Source organism: Pseudophryne corroboree, chromosome 3 (assembly GCF_028390025.1).
Source record: "Pseudophryne corroboree isolate aPseCor3 chromosome 3, aPseCor3.hap2, whole genome shotgun sequence".
Lineage (NCBI taxonomy): Eukaryota > Metazoa > Chordata > Amphibia > Anura > Myobatrachidae > Pseudophryne > Pseudophryne corroboree.
The window spans coordinates 649,323,721-649,341,400 of record NC_086446.1 but is presented as its reverse complement, the minus strand read 5'-3'; the positions used below and the strand labels follow the sequence as shown (position 1 = coordinate 649,341,400).

The 17,680-nt window shown below is 39.6% G+C and overlaps 1 long non-coding RNA gene across 1 annotated transcript; it reads left to right on the top strand.

The window, feature by feature from the left end:
- The first annotated feature begins 213 nt into the window (after positions 1 to 213).
- On the top strand, positions 214 to 3,418 carry LOC135058119 (uncharacterized). The gene is made up of 3 exons (XR_010244618.1): positions 214 to 317; positions 1,611 to 2,201; positions 3,331 to 3,418. It is a non-coding gene; the product is annotated as an uncharacterized LOC135058119 (long non-coding RNA).
- Positions 3,419 to 17,680: the final 14,262 nt, after the last annotated feature.

Sequence of the window (17,680 nt, the reverse complement as noted above, 5' to 3'; positions counted from 1 at the left end):
ACATTTATATTTGCACAAATAATACAACCCAGTATGCTTATGTATTTTTAAACATGATTGCATTTAGTATGTTCTTGTAAAGTGATTGGGTAATGCTGTTGTTGTGTTGGAATGGTTTTTTCTTTTTAAACACAAAAAACAAAAACACGTTAAGCTGACAATGTTTATGTAATAATTTAAATACTGTAATGATAATAAATAGTGTCCTTATTTATTTTATATCCTCAAATCCTGATTATGTAAACAAACACACAAACAAATGATCCTCAATGTTTGACACTTTGTGACTGTCCAGCTGAATGATCACACGACCTGTGGTGAGTACACAGATATGTTTAGTAATTTTCAGTAAAGTCTGTGTCTCTGTGTGTTTATTCTAATTGTTTCTAACAAACATTTTCGCTTCTGCTAATGCGAATTTCCGCTCGTGCAAAATAACTCTCTGCTCTTCACAGCATTGCAAAGATCAATAAAGTTATTAGAAATGACATATTTTTGGCCAATCACATGCTAACAGACACTATAAATATATGCCCAAATAAGGAAAACGCCATTGCCATGATGCGTGCAGCACCGTTCTCCAGGCGGGAGCTCCGCGTGCTGGTAGCGGTGATGGACCGCCGCGTAGGCCGCGTTGGGCGCTTCATCCCCAATCGGGTGAAGCGCGAGGCCTACGCGGAGGTCCGCCGCCTGCTGCGGACTCGCGTCCGCAGCAGGCGGACAATCATCCAGCTCGAGAGGCGATGGAGTGATCTCCGCAGGCGGACTCCAGATTTGTTGGCGGAGATCCGCCAGCAAATCCGTGCTCTCCATACCCGAAGTAAGTTACATTACATAAGATTTTTTGCTTAAAATGTGATAATGCTTGATCTTCCCAATTTTGAACAAAAGGTTTTTTGTAAACCATTGTGCAAAACCATGTGCACTGCAGGGGAAGCATATGTAACATGTGCAGAGTGAGTAAGATTTGGGTGGGGTGTGTTAAAGCATCTCAATAATTTGCTGTGTTTAAATTAAACAGCCTGTATTTTCCATGCCCATAATTGAAAAAGTAAAACCAAATCTAACTCTCTCTGCACATGTTATATATGCAACCCCTGCAGAGCACATGCTTTTGGACAATTGCAAACTAAATTCCAGCTGTAATCCCCTTTGAATTACCTACATTTTACAGTAAGTGGTAGGCTAATTGCAACCTTCAGTCTCCTTTTTAGGAAATTAGGTCAGTGTGTGTGGTTAGGGGAAACAGTACTGACTGTAGTAAAGTGACACGAAACAAGTGCATGTTTCCAAGAAATAAGAAGCAGCCAGGAAACTGGTCCAAAATACTTGATAAGTGCTGGCTATATAATAAGGGCCCTTGAATAGTAATCTGGTGATGTTGCCTAGACAAATCACTATGACTCAATGGACTAGATTAAGGAATGAGCTTCAAAGTTAAAGTTTGGCTTCATTTTGTTTGCTATGGCCAACATGAAGAGGATCTTAACATGTTTGATTTTCTATTTTAAATTTTTAAAAAAAAAACATGTAACATAACATTTATATTTAAAAATCAATACTATGTAATTTGGCATGATTAAAAAATGTGGACAATATTTTCATTCTAGGACAACAACAACGGCACAACTCCCCACCCCCTTCCCCTTCCCACTCCCCCTCCCCTTCTCACTCCCCCTCCCCTTCTCACTCCCCCTCCCCTTCTCACTCCCCCTCCCCTTCTCACTCCCCCTCCCCTTCACACTCCCCCTCAGCTTTCCAGTCCCCCTCATCTTCACAGTCCCCCTCAGCTTCCCAGTCCCCCTCAGCTTCCCTGGCCCACTCCACTTTCCATTCCCCTTCTCACCACACCTCTCCATCTCTTTCTGGGACCCCTTCTCCTCCTTCCCATACCCCTTCTCCTTCCACTTCGACATCCCCATCTGAACCCCCCTCACCCTCTATTGCTTTAAATTTCTCTCCGCCCCCCTCGCCCTCTCAATCAGACCCCCCCTCTGAAATTGCGGCACTAATCCAGCCTCCTTCCCCCATCCAGCCTCCTGCCCCAATCCCTCCTCCTTCCCCAATCCCTCCTCCTTCCCCAATCCCTCCTCCTTCCCCCATCCAGCCGCCTTCCCCCATCCAGGCAACATCCCCACCAAGTGAATGGGCAGAGGAAGCCCCTGCAGAACATTCCGGGAGTCTGGATGTTTCCGAGGAAAGTAAGTTTATTTAAATTTTATACAATAAGATTACCCACTTACACTTACAATGGCAAAACATGCAGTGTTGTACTGTTTGAATTCTTGGACCCTGGAAAAATATTTAAACATTTCATCATGGTGTACATGTTGCCTTTACATATTTGTGAGTGTCATTATATGTACAGTGTGTATGTGTGCAATGTTTTGTGTGTCCACTCTAGGTTGACACTCATTAGGTAGCCAGGGTTGCCAGGACAACAGGGTTTATATGTGTTACTTTTTCAGTGAAACAGTTAGACCTGAGTGGAGTTTAGTATGTTGTTTGCCTTTTACACTTGGGCCTGTGTAGTCTGAATATTTACACTTACAAATCACATGCTTCACTTTGTTATGCAGCCTAATGACACACTGTTTTTTTGTGTGAAAGTTACATTCTCAAAATTAATAATTGTTCGAGTCAAACATGTTTCCACTTATTTAGTAAGGGCAGCTTTCAGGGAGTGTGGGAATGCTATGATATGTTGGGCTGCTGAAGATGTGTTTATGCAGTGTGATGATGCAGGACCAACCCCCTAAAAATAAAAATAAAAATAAACAACAAATGGGAATGAATGCCAACATGGTGTCACATTGACGAAGATGGTAGTTATCTTTAACATGGGATGTCGGACATAGCAACCAATAAGATTATACTTAAAAAATTGGGAGCCACTTCTACAATATAATAATCATATTTTGGCTTGATTGCTATGGGCAACGTTCCATCTTAAATATAACTCACATAGTAGTAAATGTAACACATGGTCTGGAACACTTTAAAATCTGAAAAAAAGGCTGAGCAGGCTTGTGTGTTCTGCTAATGATTGTACCATAAAACAGCCAGGATGTAGTAACTTTGCCATTAAAGCAGACCTGTCCAAACTGCGGCACTCCAACTGTTGAGAAACTACACATCCCAGCATGCCCTCACACAGCTTTGCCATTCCCTGACCACAAAACTGTGTAAAGGCATGCTGGTATATGTAGTTTCACAACAGCTGGAGTCCAGCAGTTTGTACATGCCAGCATTTAAGTGTGCTTTGCGCCTTGCTTGGCTAATAAGTAATGTAATTAAGTTATTAATGTTTGTGTTGCATCTTAATTTCAGATGTTGCAGTTGGAGATCCCACAAGTTTTGCAGGGATTCTAAACACCATGCGCCAACACCTGCAAGCAATGCTGGATTGTGTGGACCATTTGGAAAACTTTGCATAATTTAGAATATTTGATTTACCAAAAAAACAAAAAAAAACAAAAAAAAATAAAAAAAAAGTTGTTTAAAGTTAACCGGGTGTTGTGTTTCTTAATGCAAAAAAGGATCAGCAGATTTGCAGGTAGAATTTTTATGACAAAAAAATTACACACATCTAACGTTACATTTTTACCCAAAAAAAAAGGATAATATTGTGTTAAGAAACATGTAAACACCTTCATTCACAAACAACACCTTTAAAAATTAAAAAAGTGAAGAAAAAAAAAAAAAATTTACACTTTGACATGTTGATGGGCAATTATGGCAACAAAGTGTTAATCTGGTTTTGTTCACAGACTTAATTGTTTTTGAACATTAACAATCAAAACACTAATTGGGTTCGTAATTGAAAAGGGCTTGTGGTCTTTAAAAGGAAAGGTGTAATTGCACTTAATAGTCCAAAAAAACATTTTTGTGCGTTTTACCTTAAAAGTGTGCACTTTTACGCCAAACTTTGTAAATATACTCAAACTTAGTATTTTTACGATTAAGTATGTGTTATTGCGATGATTTCGCAATGCTGCGATGGTTTTGCATTACTGCGATGTCATTTGGCGTACGCCCACTTTGTGTAATACTGCGTGCGAATTTGCAAAAATACGTTGAGGGCGGAAGTTCGCAAAATTACTACATTAACGCAACTTTGCGAATATGTTGTGCGTCCGAAAAACTTAGCGATCAACTCGGAATGAGGGCCATGGTTTTTCCTATTACAACTTTACTTTTTTTGTTTAAAAATACAAAAAAATGCTAATTATTTAATTACCTTCCATCCTGCCAAATGTATTGCAACAACTACATAAAATAAGTTATGAATGAACTGCAAAAGTATTACCACTTTTAGCCAATTGTGAGTTTTAGTGCACAATTAAATAAATATCAACACTGGGGAAGGTGCGTAAAGATTTTATAATGTTAGTTATTTTTGAGATGGTGCAGCAACAATAACGGGATTCAACACTGAATACATTGGTAATGTCCATACCCACTGAGCAAGGCTGTCCAAACCCATGAAACCAGCAGGTATATTCACTAAAGGTCAATTTTAATAGGTTTTTTTATCAATTTAAAACCGATAGGAATAGAATGAAATCGATTTTGTGTTTCAGGGGATAAAATACATATTTACTAACATTTAAAAATGAATATAAAAAATCATCTGTCAGTAAATGTGTGCTTTAGCATCTGAATATCAACATCGATTTAGATAAATATTTAAATCGATTAAAAAAACTAATAAAATTGACCTTTTGTAAATATACCCCCAGGAATATTCAAACCCAGGAAATGGTAGCAGTTACTATATTGTTAAAAAAAACTAGCAAACTTTATTACTTTAATCATACATAGCACACATCTACTGTAATTCCAATTGCACCTACTTGCATCAAAAGTGCTTGAGCATTTTAATGTGTTGTTTATTGGGGGGCTCCTATTGGCTAAGAGGGCCCTGCAGCAATGCTCCTACTGCACCAGCCTAAATGATGAAGGAACATGTGTTACCCCCATCTGCAGTTAACCAGCCGAACATCAGGGTGATACAATTCAAAACAGTACCACCTTTGCAACAGACTCTGATGCCTTACAATTGCTAAAAATAAATTAGTGCTCCCTTTAAAAAATAAAATAAAAGTAGTACACTCATTTAAAATTCTACATAGTACTTTGCTACCAAAAAATAAGAATTCCCTAATCTATTACCTGTTGCCCCATACTTGCCTTGATCTGATGTAGTCGATGGGATCTGAAAAAAACACAGAGCCTGAAAATACTTTGCTCCAAGGAGTCCCAGACACTCATGGCATTAAAATCATGCAGTTCAGCTACTTAATAACCAGGCAGCCTATCAGGAGTTTTGTTTTATCTCCAAGATAAGACACAGCCAATCAGAAGCTTGAGAGGCTGTGTCGTATATTGAGATAAAACATGAAGGCCAGCTTTGACGTTACACATGACGGCAGGTAGTGACTCATTTTGAGTTGGGACACATTTTTACAGTTGCAAGGAGTACTGTGTGCGGAGAGCTGTCCAGGACCCGCATTACTGTGGCTGCTTCAAGGTGAAAGAGGTTGGCCGCATCACTAGGACTACCTGCCAATCAGCAGCCGTTTTCCATCCTCCTTCCACTTCTCTCCTCTGCTTTCTATGTGGCTGCAAAATGTAACTAAGGATGGTCATCAGTGGATTAAACATTGATGGTATAATCGGTGATTAACATTCATGGAAGGGGATGCGGTTATATTACCGGCACTTGGGATCCCGGCGGTCAGCATGCCAATGCCGGGATCCTGAATGCTAAAAATACTGGCAGTCGGAATGCCGACCCACAGGGTCTATTCCCCCTCATGGGTGTCCTGGACCCCCACAGAGTGGGAACAGAACCTGTGGCGAGCGCAGCAAGCTTTGTTGTGCTCACCCCCCATTCTGCTGCCGGTGTCGGTATGCTGACCGCCTGGATCCCGGCAGACGCCACAACATACCCAACCGATGGCAGGGACACGATCATCAATGATCCATCAATGATTTGCACACATCAATAGCAAGCCTTTCTGGGGATTATGGTAGTTTGTGGGTGTAATTTAACATTGAGATGCAGAGGAGGTAATAAGCTCTGTACTATCTACATCAAGGAAGAAGAAAAAAAATCGCTAATAGGCAGACACCAATTGCAGAGAACCATCAGATCTCTGACACACATTGGAAAACCATCAACCTTCTTTGACAAACAAATTATGGTTTTGAACCATTGATGGTTGGTGGCTATCCATAAGTGGACCACCTCCTCTACAGAGGTCACTGGTGTTTCCTATGACTGCATTCTTCATGCCTGCTTAATTTACAGTACACTGCTTATGTGTGTTATGGAATCACCTTCATGTGACATCTGTAGTGGGACGATACCAAAGTGCCTTAAGTCTGGAGTACTGAGGATGAGTTCATATGAGCAATACAGAAGATTAAAAATATCTGAAACATCTGAAAATTATTTGAAAAAAATCTTTGTTGCATTTTCATCTTTAATAAAGTTTTTAAAATAAATTTGTCAACTTTTTTTATCAGTTTCTACTTGCATGTAAATATGCATGTACATGTACAAAAAAATCTGATATGTATGCTATGGGACAAAGGGGAGGTGTGGCGTTTGTGGCGGAGATAGGGGGGCACACCTGTACGTGTAAAATGGATTACAAGTTTCTTGAACCTGATCATGATCAAGTCGCCCAGAAAATGTGCTTCTTGCCACTTCAAGGGCAACTGTGTTCTGCGCAAATGGGGACCAACTTACAACACAGTGTGAATGGTCTTCTGATCCAAACACTACTAAAAGATGAATATATAACGCTTCATTTTTCTAGCCGTCTCGTTGAGACTGAATTACTTGTTAACCCCTGCTCTAATTCTTTAGGGCTCAGCTTTGAGATATCTGCTTTTCTACAATTTCTAAATGTCCTGTCTGTATGGTGCGTGATGAGCGTTCACTGCAATACGTTGATCACGCTAAACAGCAGAAGATCTCAGCTTCATCAAACTTAAATCCAAGTATGCTAAGAAATATAAAACTGTTTTCCTGTACTTGGGGCATGGAAAATCCTTAGTAGGCTTAGATTACTAACTCTACAAACATTTCCATTATTTGGGAACTGTGACATTTTTAAACTGTATTTCACCTTTAATTTTCCAGTTCACACTCATAGCTCATCTGTGTGAATTCTTGAAACACCTCCAAAACCTCTCATCTGCATAATGCTCCATGACCTAGCTAGATTAATGTAGTTTTTGGGTTATCATCCTAACCTATTCATGTAATTGGTGTTTTTTTATTAATTAATGATATTAAAATTTACATTTTAACTGTGTGTTTGCTAATGGATTATCAATGATACCCACCATAATGAGTTCAGTCATTTGTATTTTTTTTCCCAGTTGCTCGATGTCCGTGTTTAGTTTTCAGTGTTTATTGGGCATCCAAAAATAAAACGCTTTTCTGTACTCAGTGGATTTGGAACTGTTTATTAAATACCAGGTGATTCATCACGCCCTATGGGCGCTCTTCACGCTGTCGCAAGGGGCTACGCCCCCTTAACCCCTGCTTGTCCTTTGGGTGGACAATATTTGTATTATATGGAGTATTACCTTCAAGCATAATGTTGTTAGTGGTTAAATATTTTACAGCCAAAGGGCGTGCGATGGTCAAGGGGGCATAGACCCTTGTGACGGTGTGAAGAGTGGACACAGGGCACGATGAATGACCTAGTGTGTTAATAATATGTTATGTGTACATAATGTAGGTATAAAGACAATGTTTGGTAAATACCACATACACAGTGTGTGTGTTGGGAGATTATTTCTCATATATATATCACTATACAGACCCTTACCCTATATAACATCACATACACAGTGTGCGCGCCGGGGACTTATCCCTCTTAACAGTATATGGTAATAGCCTCTCACTAGCTTCATTGTCCCCGCACACTGCACACTACAGTCTGCCCCAGCACCAGCAACCACCATGTTCCTTCCTGGCCATGCAAGACATGCCGGGAATTGTAGTCTCCCCACAGCACTGCCGTGACGTCACGGTGACGTGCACCCTCCGCAGTCTATCCTGCGAGATACACATATGCCCCACAGTGCCAGATATGCCCCACAGTGCTAGCTATACATATGCCCCACAGTGCCAGATATGCCCCATAATGCCTGATATACATATGTCCCACAATGCCAGATAAACATATGCCCCACAGTGCCAGATATGCCCCACAATGCAAGATATACATTTGCCCCACAGTGCCAGTTATACATATGCCCCAAAGTGCCAGTTACACATATGCCCCATAGTGGCAGTTATACATATGCACCACAATGCCAGATATACATATGCCCACAATGTCTGATGTACATATGCCCCACAGTGCCATATATACATATGCCACCAGTGCCTGATATGCCCCACAATGCCAGTTATACTCAGAGCTCCTAGCCACACCCAGCATTAGCAAATGAGTCATAGAGTCACGGATCTGGACAAATATATATGAGATGTTTGAAAAATAGATCAGACTAGCAGAAAAATAAGGAGGTACTCATCTTTGGCAAAGTATGCCTGACAATGAGGGTTCACTTCCATCAGAGACATTCTATATATTTATAAATGCATTTATCCGACTATTCAGAATCCAGACCAGTATTTCTCTTATCACAGAATCAGGAATGATTTATTGTGTAAGATCAAGTAAAAATTCATGTAAGCAATATATTAGTTTTTGTCTTCCAGGAAATTAGATTTCCATAGATTACACAGTGACAGACAGTAATAAATACACTCTCTGCTGCTCTAGGAAAATGTATCAAAGAATGTGAAACTTCATAATAGTTTTAATGTTTCAGATATACTTCAGTATATTCTATAAATACAAGCGGTGTGCAATAATTTTCTAGATGCACAAAAAATATTATATTTACAGTTAACATTAGATTTTTTTAAAGTATTTGCCAGAGGAGTCTATTCATAGTTGCAGGCATTCAAACCACTTATTGAAGCAGCTGGACCAGTCTAAAGTAGGTATGTTTTCTACATGCTGGACGACTCAAGACAAATTCCACGCATCTTGTGCTCGATTTGTGGGAACAGGGGTCCAGGTCCGGACTGTATGGCAGATCACCATGCTCCTGGATGCGCTCATTGGCCAGAACTTCCACCACTTTCCTGGACTTGTGGGCAGGTGCAGTGTCGTAAGGGAGAAGGGCACCACGAGTGCGTGTTCTAGGATGGTGCCTGGAAATGGTTTCCAGCACTTGCGCAGACATAGGTTGGCTTACCAGTTCCCAGTGACAGTGGGCTACTGCACGAGTCTTGACCACAAAAATAGCCACCATCTGCTTGGCCACCTTGCTCTCACATCAGAACTTCTGCGGCGGCGCACCTCCAACTAGGGTCCACTGGGCCGACTGTTGTTTGGTCTTGGGGTTGAAATTGTGGATCCAGGATTCATCACCACTGATGATCTCCGAGACAGAGTTTGAGCGACTGCCATCAAACATGGCCAGAATGTTGTGGAACATAGTCACCTACTGAAATTCTGCAAACCACTCAAATACAGTTGTTCAAGACTGTTCTTCCTCCCCAAAAGCAACTTGCAGTCTGTTAAAACTCTCCTGCTGTCAAGGCCACTCAGTGGCTTTTGTTGAGCTCCATAACGAGTTTGTGAAGGAAGTGAACATGCTGATTTCCTCAATGTGCTGCTTATATACGTGCCTTGATATTTCACAAGAACTTTAGATTAGAGATTACAGTTAAGAACCAGAAAGATTGTGTCTAGTCTATCTATGCACTGCACATCTAGAAACATTTTGCACACCCCTTGTGCATCTATTTATCTATCTAGATATATACTGTAGATATATATATATAGAGAGAGAGAGAGAGAGAGAGAGAGGATAGATAGATAGATAGATAGATAGATAGATAGATAGATAGATAGATAGATAGATAGATAGATAGATATTGTTTGATAGAAAATATTTTCATATCATTTTTTTAAATCCAGTAATGTAATAATATGTATTTGGATCAGAGGGGTTGTCCATTTTTTAAGAATCTTTCCATGGTGTCCCCGAAATTAGTACATTTATGGGGGACCCTCACCCCTGAAATCTCTGTTCTTACTTGATCACAGATGCTGGTCATAATAGGAAAGAACAGAATGAAAATTACCATGAAAATCTGCATTTAAATTTTATAAATAAATAGGCCCCTTAAGGTACATAATACAACATGAGAGCTGTGTATTCATTAAATTGGTGTGTAGTCTTTGTTTCCCGAACCGTTCATTTTATAAGCTCTGCCTGACTCAGATATTCAGTCTTACTACTTTTGTTACATTTTCCCGACAATTCCACATAAGATAGGATCTGAAGGTAGTCAATACAATGTTCAAGAGGTACTAAATAAAAAAATTCAACTAGAAAACTCACCAAGGCTTAGTGCTGCTTTTAACACATAGTTTAAGAATACATTATCAAATGTTCTCACTTATGACTTTACATAACCTACTGTATATGTCTTTCCTGTCTAAAATGAATCAGACAAACATAACATTAATGTAATCTTAAAACATGGGTTGTATCTGTTGTCTTCAAAATATTATTGCTTCAAATTCTCTCTCAATAATCCTTATTAATCCGTAGTGACAAGACGAGTTTTATCCCTTGTTGAGAAGCCTGTGGCCTCTTTTTTACTGATTGTCTCAATATCCAGACATCTTCTTAATTATAACCTGTGCTTAAGATCACCAATTTTTACATCCATAATTGTTAGTAGTCTAAAATATTTATTTATTAAACTACCTGCCACACAGATGTAAAACTGAACAAGCCAAATATTGCCAGATATAGAGAAGACTAACCACTTCATCCCCTATTACGACTTATTCAGGAACACAGGGTTCTTCCTGTATTATATATTCAAGATGTGTGGGGTGCCGTCTCCAAGACTCCTAGAGGACGCAGTATTGTGTATCCAACCAAAAACACGAGAAAAATAACTGTTTTGTGGATGCACTAATAGTGGCCAATATTATAAAGCATAAAACCATTATTTGACATTATTAAAAATCCTGTCCTCAAATAATAGAAGCAAAGACTCCCCATAAAATATTAGGTTTTCTTTTATAATATGGGGTATCCTATTATAAAAGGAAACTTAATCTTTTCTGGGCAGGCTTTGTTTCTATTATTTGATTACTATTATATTGGGAGGTCACTAGACACCTCCTATAGCTCCAACATAAAACCACATAAATTATCCTAAATACGCTATTACCAATCACTATTAATAAATAAATAAATAAATAAAATAATAATTACATGGACACCTATACAGTGAACTTTTAAAATACTTAAAAAAATTTAATACTTTTTTCACTTACTTCTCTTATACAGTTTTAATAGATATTTTGCTGCATTGTTATTTGTCATACATTGGTTATCACACCATACAATAGATAATAAATGATATGTTTTAATTTTGAGAACATCTCTTGGACATAGAATACAATACGCAGAAATATTCTTAATACTGGAAATCTAATTTCGTATTAATTCCTACATTGCACCTTACACACTTATCTTTCTTTCCTACCTTCTCTCTATGTTTAATTCAGCTGCACCCCTGGAACATTGGTAAATTATATACCAATATTGCAATAATCCACCAAGCATACCTAGAGCTACAAAACAAAAAAAAATATACAGTAATAAAAAGGGAAATAGACCAAAAATAAACTTATGAAAGTGGTGAATAAACTGTCAGGACAACAAAGATAGGGAGGAGGAGTTATATCACATCTCATCAACTAATATCTGAGATAAAGTAATACAATTTACTATTCTCTGTGCAGGGCAACCTTAATCTCTTCTAGGCTGTTTCTTCTTGTAATCATCCCAGAAAATAATACAGAAATTAATACAGGTTGAGTATCCCTTATCCAAAATGCTTGGGACCAGAAGTATTTTGGATATCGGATTTTTCCGTATTTTGGAATAATTGCATACCATAATGAGATATCATGGTGATGGGACCTAAGTCTAAGCACAGAATGCATTTATGTTTCATATACACCTTATACACACAGCCTGAAGGTGACTTTAGCCAATATTTTCAATAACTTTGTGCAATAAACAAAGTTTGTGTACATACACACAATTCATATATGTTTCATATACACCGTATTCAAACAGCCTAAAGGTCATTTAACACAATATTTTTAATAACTTTGTGTATTAAACAAAGTTTGTGTACATTGAGCCATCAGAAAACAAAGATTTCACTATCTCAGTCTCACTCAAAAAATTCTGTATTTCAGAATATTCCGTATTTTGGAATATTTAGATATGGGATACTCAACCTGTATTTTCTCTTGTCCAATAAGTCACATTTTTATTCACGTTAAATGCATGGAGAAGACTATATATGAAAAAAGAGATACACATTGCTAAGCATCTGTGCTAATCAGAGCCATCTAATGAAAGACATTCTGAACAATTATTGTTCAGTGTATGGACATGAATGATAATCGTTCAATGCCTAAAAATAGCTAATCGTTTATCAAACATGTCCAATCATCCCAGCTGCTGTCCAGCCAATTCCATGCAGTGAGGGGTAAATTGTGCCCATACATTATGCACTGTATGGAGAGCCACCGATTATCGTTCCTGCCCTCAGTTGTTTTGAGGGATCTGGTGGTTCATTGTGCACTCTATAGCAAGCATTAGTTATAGTTGTCTATGATAATATAGCTGAGGTTCAAGGAATTTTTTCTTAACACTTTATAAACAGCTGCCATCTCAAATGATATTTATGTCATAACAAGAGACTCCCATATAACTCGCAATATATGGGCTTAATTCTTAGATCTCTCACAGTTAAACATGTATGTTTCTACTGATATATAGGGGGTGATTCAGACCTGATCGCTGCTGTACGTTTTTGCACAGCGGCCGATCAGCAATAGACTACGCATGCGTATGCACCACAAAGTGCATGCGCATCAGTCAACAATGGGCATCGCCGGTCACTGACAGGATGGTGCGAAAATTTCAGTTGCACGGGCGTTCGCAAGGTGATTGACAGGAAGAGGCCGTTAGTGGGTGGTAACTGACCGTTTTCTGGGAGTGTCCGGAAAAACGCAGGCATTCCCAAGCGTTTTCAGGGAGGGTGTGTGACGTCAGTTCCGGCCCCAATCAGCCTGTTCTCATCACACTGTAGGAGTAAGTCCTGGGCTGAGCAGAGACTGCACACACGGGATTCTTGCAGCTCGGCGTACACATGCGATCGCACACTTGGAGGTGGCGACTATCTGAACGCAGGAAAGCAAAGTTAGCAGCCCAGCGATCAGGTCTGAATCACCCCCATTGGTATATATGTATATATATTATACACACGCATTTATAGAACACTGCAAGAAAATGGATTTAGATACAAATCCTATTTAAACCACATTTGTGCACTTAACTTGAGAGCTCATTGTTAGGGCCAGATGCACTAAGTCTTAAAAAGTGATAAAGTGGAGAGTGATAAAGTACCAGCCACTTAACTCCTCACTACCATGTCCCAGGCCCTGTTTGAAAAATGACAGGTAGGAGCTTGTTGGCTGGTACATTATCACTCTCCACTTTATTAAATTTCAAGGCTTAGTACATCTGGCTATTATTCACATTACAATACCCTTTATTAAATAACACATTTCAGCATACTGCCATTCAAACCCATAAACTGTGCATTCCACTCAAATACCCTAATCATTGATCTATTTGATCCTGCATAAAAAATATGAGATTTCTAACTATATGAAGCTGCTTGTACTTTGTAAAAAAAAAAATAATCAGCTCAATAATCTGCTCAATAAGTGATTAGATCTATGTAGTGTGCAGCCACACATCCAATCCTTTGCAGCCACACACTACATAGATCTGCTCAACTGCAATGGTGATCACTTTTTTCACAAAGTACAAGGTAAACTTCAAATAGTCAGAATTCTCTAGCTTTCTATGCAAGAACAGATAGCTCAACGAACAGAGTGTCGGACTGCAATGCCACAGGCGATGAGTTTGAGTCCCGGGTATGTCAGCATCTTGAAATGTAATAAAGGACAGTGTGACTGAATAACAAAGAGTTCATGAATGTTGTATAGGTATTAGCGACAGAAGGGGTGGGAGAAGGAGACAGGGACGGTCAAGAAATGATAGCCTTCAAAAAGGGGGGAAGCTACAAGTGAAAGTAATTGTTAGATAATTGACAAGTGCCGCCAACAGTGCCCTCTACCCTGCAGTGCTATGTGCAGTGGCACACTCAGCACAAACCTAGTTACGGTCCTGTATTTGAGAACACCTGTTTTCTGGGGATACCCGCAAATATTAATAATCCTCCAAATGTACTGCATAAAGTTCCAAAAACATCCACAGCCCTCATAAGTTTCTATGGGGCCAGCAATGCTCCTTATCTTTTCCAAGATAACTGTTGTAGTCTTTGAGCCAAACAAAGGCAGTAGTGCAATGGGAGTCCCGATATAGAAATGAAGTGACTAAAAAGATGGCCCGGGATTGGCTTCCCTACTACTAATACAATCACTTCACAAGTATCACAGGGATGGGCTCCTGTTGTGCACAATCCCAACACTCTGTCTGTGCTGTGTAGTGATCCCAACTTGGGAGGGATGAGGGACTGGGCCTTGTCCTGTTGGGAGTGTATTTAGGGTTGGTGGCAAACTATTGGTTCCCCTTTTGCCTTCACTGTTGATCATAGCACCAGCAATTATGGGAATTAAGCTCACAGTAGACTGGTTCTAGCTTCCATTTTTGAAGTTATTACCTGTTTTCCTCTCTTTTCCTTTCATTGTTTCTCTGACTCTCTATGTTTGTGTTCACCTTCCTCTAACTAATTGTCCTCTGCTGGGCCTTACCTACAGAGCATTGTCAGATGCGATGGGTGCACAATGAGGCAATAAGGCATCACATCACTTCCAGTGCAGCCCCACACAAGCTGGGTGTTAAATGCAGAAAGGAGGTAAACACCAAACTACCTGGGAGCCAAAGAATTGAACGAAGCAGGTACTAGCAATAGAAATTCGATCAAACAGAAACAGCGCTATGTATAGAAAAATATCTACTCCCCTGTTCAAATGAGTTTCTTGTTATCTTCACAGGTGAGGATTTAATTAATATGAAAAGGAAAAGACAAAATACAAGAAAATAGTGTGATACTGTTACAATATTGCACAATATTTCAACACTTATTAATTAATTCCTGGGGTTTTATCACCACCACTCTTATATATATATATATGTTATCGGGGTTACCCCCTATGTGAAGCATTCACACTTGAGTGTTGATAAAATGAACTAGAGATATTATAGTCCTATGATGATATTCCACAATATTCTGGAGTTATCCCACCACCTGTGTATAACTGTTCTTGGGGTTACCCCGTTATACAGAGCACTCACAAGAAGGGGTTGTATTACAAGCCTTTCATAGTATCTCTTTCTTTAATAGAATCCACCATACAGGAAAAATGTGTCGGGGTTCCCCCCTCTACATCCAACTCACTGTGGTTCTCTTGGCTTGTTTGCATATAGTATACACCTCAGGTGTCTTCCTCATTCATTCCACATCCACTTCGTTATTTATGGAGAGCAATCACCACCAGGTAGACTGTAGTATTAAGTCTTTTTCAAGGTGAAGGAGCGCCACTGAATAAAGCTACTTTTATCTATTCCTGTATGTACATCTATTTCCGGACGCCGCATACACGCGGCCGTCCGTTTCCTGGTTCTCCTCACTTCCGCCAACCGGAAATAGATGTACATACAGGAATAGATAAAAGTAGCTTTATTCAGTGGCGCTCCTTCACCTTGAAAAAGACTTAATACTACAGTCGAAACATGTTGGTCCAGGAGTGCTACTGATCACCTTTTACAGCGGGACCAGATGGTTAGGTATTTCCTGTTGGGTATTTCACGGCCGGTACTGCCTTTCAGGTACACCTTCTTTCCATCTACCATCTGTTATCCCATGTTTTTAGACAGTGTTTGGAATAAATTTTACGGATTTTAAGAGTGCCCTTTTGGTTTCTTTTGGGTCATAATTCTCATATTGGGAGACTCAGTGTACACCACACTGCTCTAGTTAGAAGTTTGGAGGACGAAAGATAAAGAAACCGTTATATGAGTCCGACTACCATGTGATATGTGAGTACGGTACGTCCCGTTATAGGGGAATAACATACGAAGGCGTGTCCACGGTGGTTCCATTTACACGATTGAATACTGGCAGCTAAAGATACCTTTATGGGAGTGCATTCACTGCGTGTTATGTGAGTACGGTACGTCATACTACTGGGATTGCTGGATAAAGGTGTGTGTACGGTTGGCTTATTCACGTCATTGGCGATTGGTGACTAAAGATACCTTTATGGGAGTCATTCACTTTCATATAGTGTGAGTTTTGGTACGCAGATCCTCCCACCCCATTCATATTCTCACATGAGTGTCACCAATTTTCTGTAGACGTACTACACTATGTTATTTCCATTTGGTTTATTCTGAGGTTCATTCATCGTTAAAGGGAATCATATGGACTGACGACTGGGAATTGACACATCCTTTACAAGTGGTCCTGCGACCTATAGAAGACACTGCTTCAAAAAGGTTTTATATGGGACATTTATGTTGGAACAGGACTGAACGCTGAGTTACATTCTTTTTTCTGTAACATTTGTAAAGTCATCTGTACCATTTGTGAAGCAAAAAATAGTAGAGGTAGGGATGTTATCCATGTAGACACCTCTTCCCTGTTATGTAATTTGCAGTGAGTTCATGCAACTTACAAAATAAAAATCCCCTAAAATAATAACTAGTAGTCCATTATCATCTACCAGAAGTTTGGACCAGCACATGCACTTTCCACCACCAACACCCTCATCATCAACCTCCTCATTAATGATTGGTGGTAGTCCTTCAAAATAAATTGCTTTGTGGGGCCCAAACAAACCAAGCACTTCAGCCACAAAAGTGGCAGTCCCTTTCGCTGAATGCTTGGTTTCTTAAACTGTACATGTCGGGTTTTTGGGGTTTTTTTTTCAACATTAAGTTTTTTATTTATGATATAGTCAGAACAAAAACACAATAAAGACAAAAGAGAACAGAATAACAATGGGGCAAAAACAATATCATGGGGGGGAGACAGGACATCCAAAGCAGCACAGAAAACAGAAATATATAGACAAATCATGGATTCACTACAGGTGGAGGGTCATCCAAGTCACAGGGAGGGCTCTGTATGGTAGGGGAGGATGGTAAGATCCCCTTATTCTTGGAGATGTATGTATGCCATGGGAGCCACTTCATGGTAGGGGAAGATGGGGATGTAGAGTATGCAGCGTCCCTGGTCTCCATCTCAAAATGAAAGTGGGTCTTAGAAATAACTTTTGCAAAGGGAGGGGGAAGGGAGATTTACAATTTTGAGCAATTGTAGCTCTGGCTGCAATTAAAACATGGCCAAGGACATAGCGAATTAACTTGGGGACAGTGTCTGGGTACCAGTGCAGCAATGCTAAGGAAGGTCCTGAGTCAGGCTAAGGTCAGTGATCGAATTAATAAGGTCATATACTTTATCCCAAAAGGGGCGTAGGGCAGGGCAGTCCCA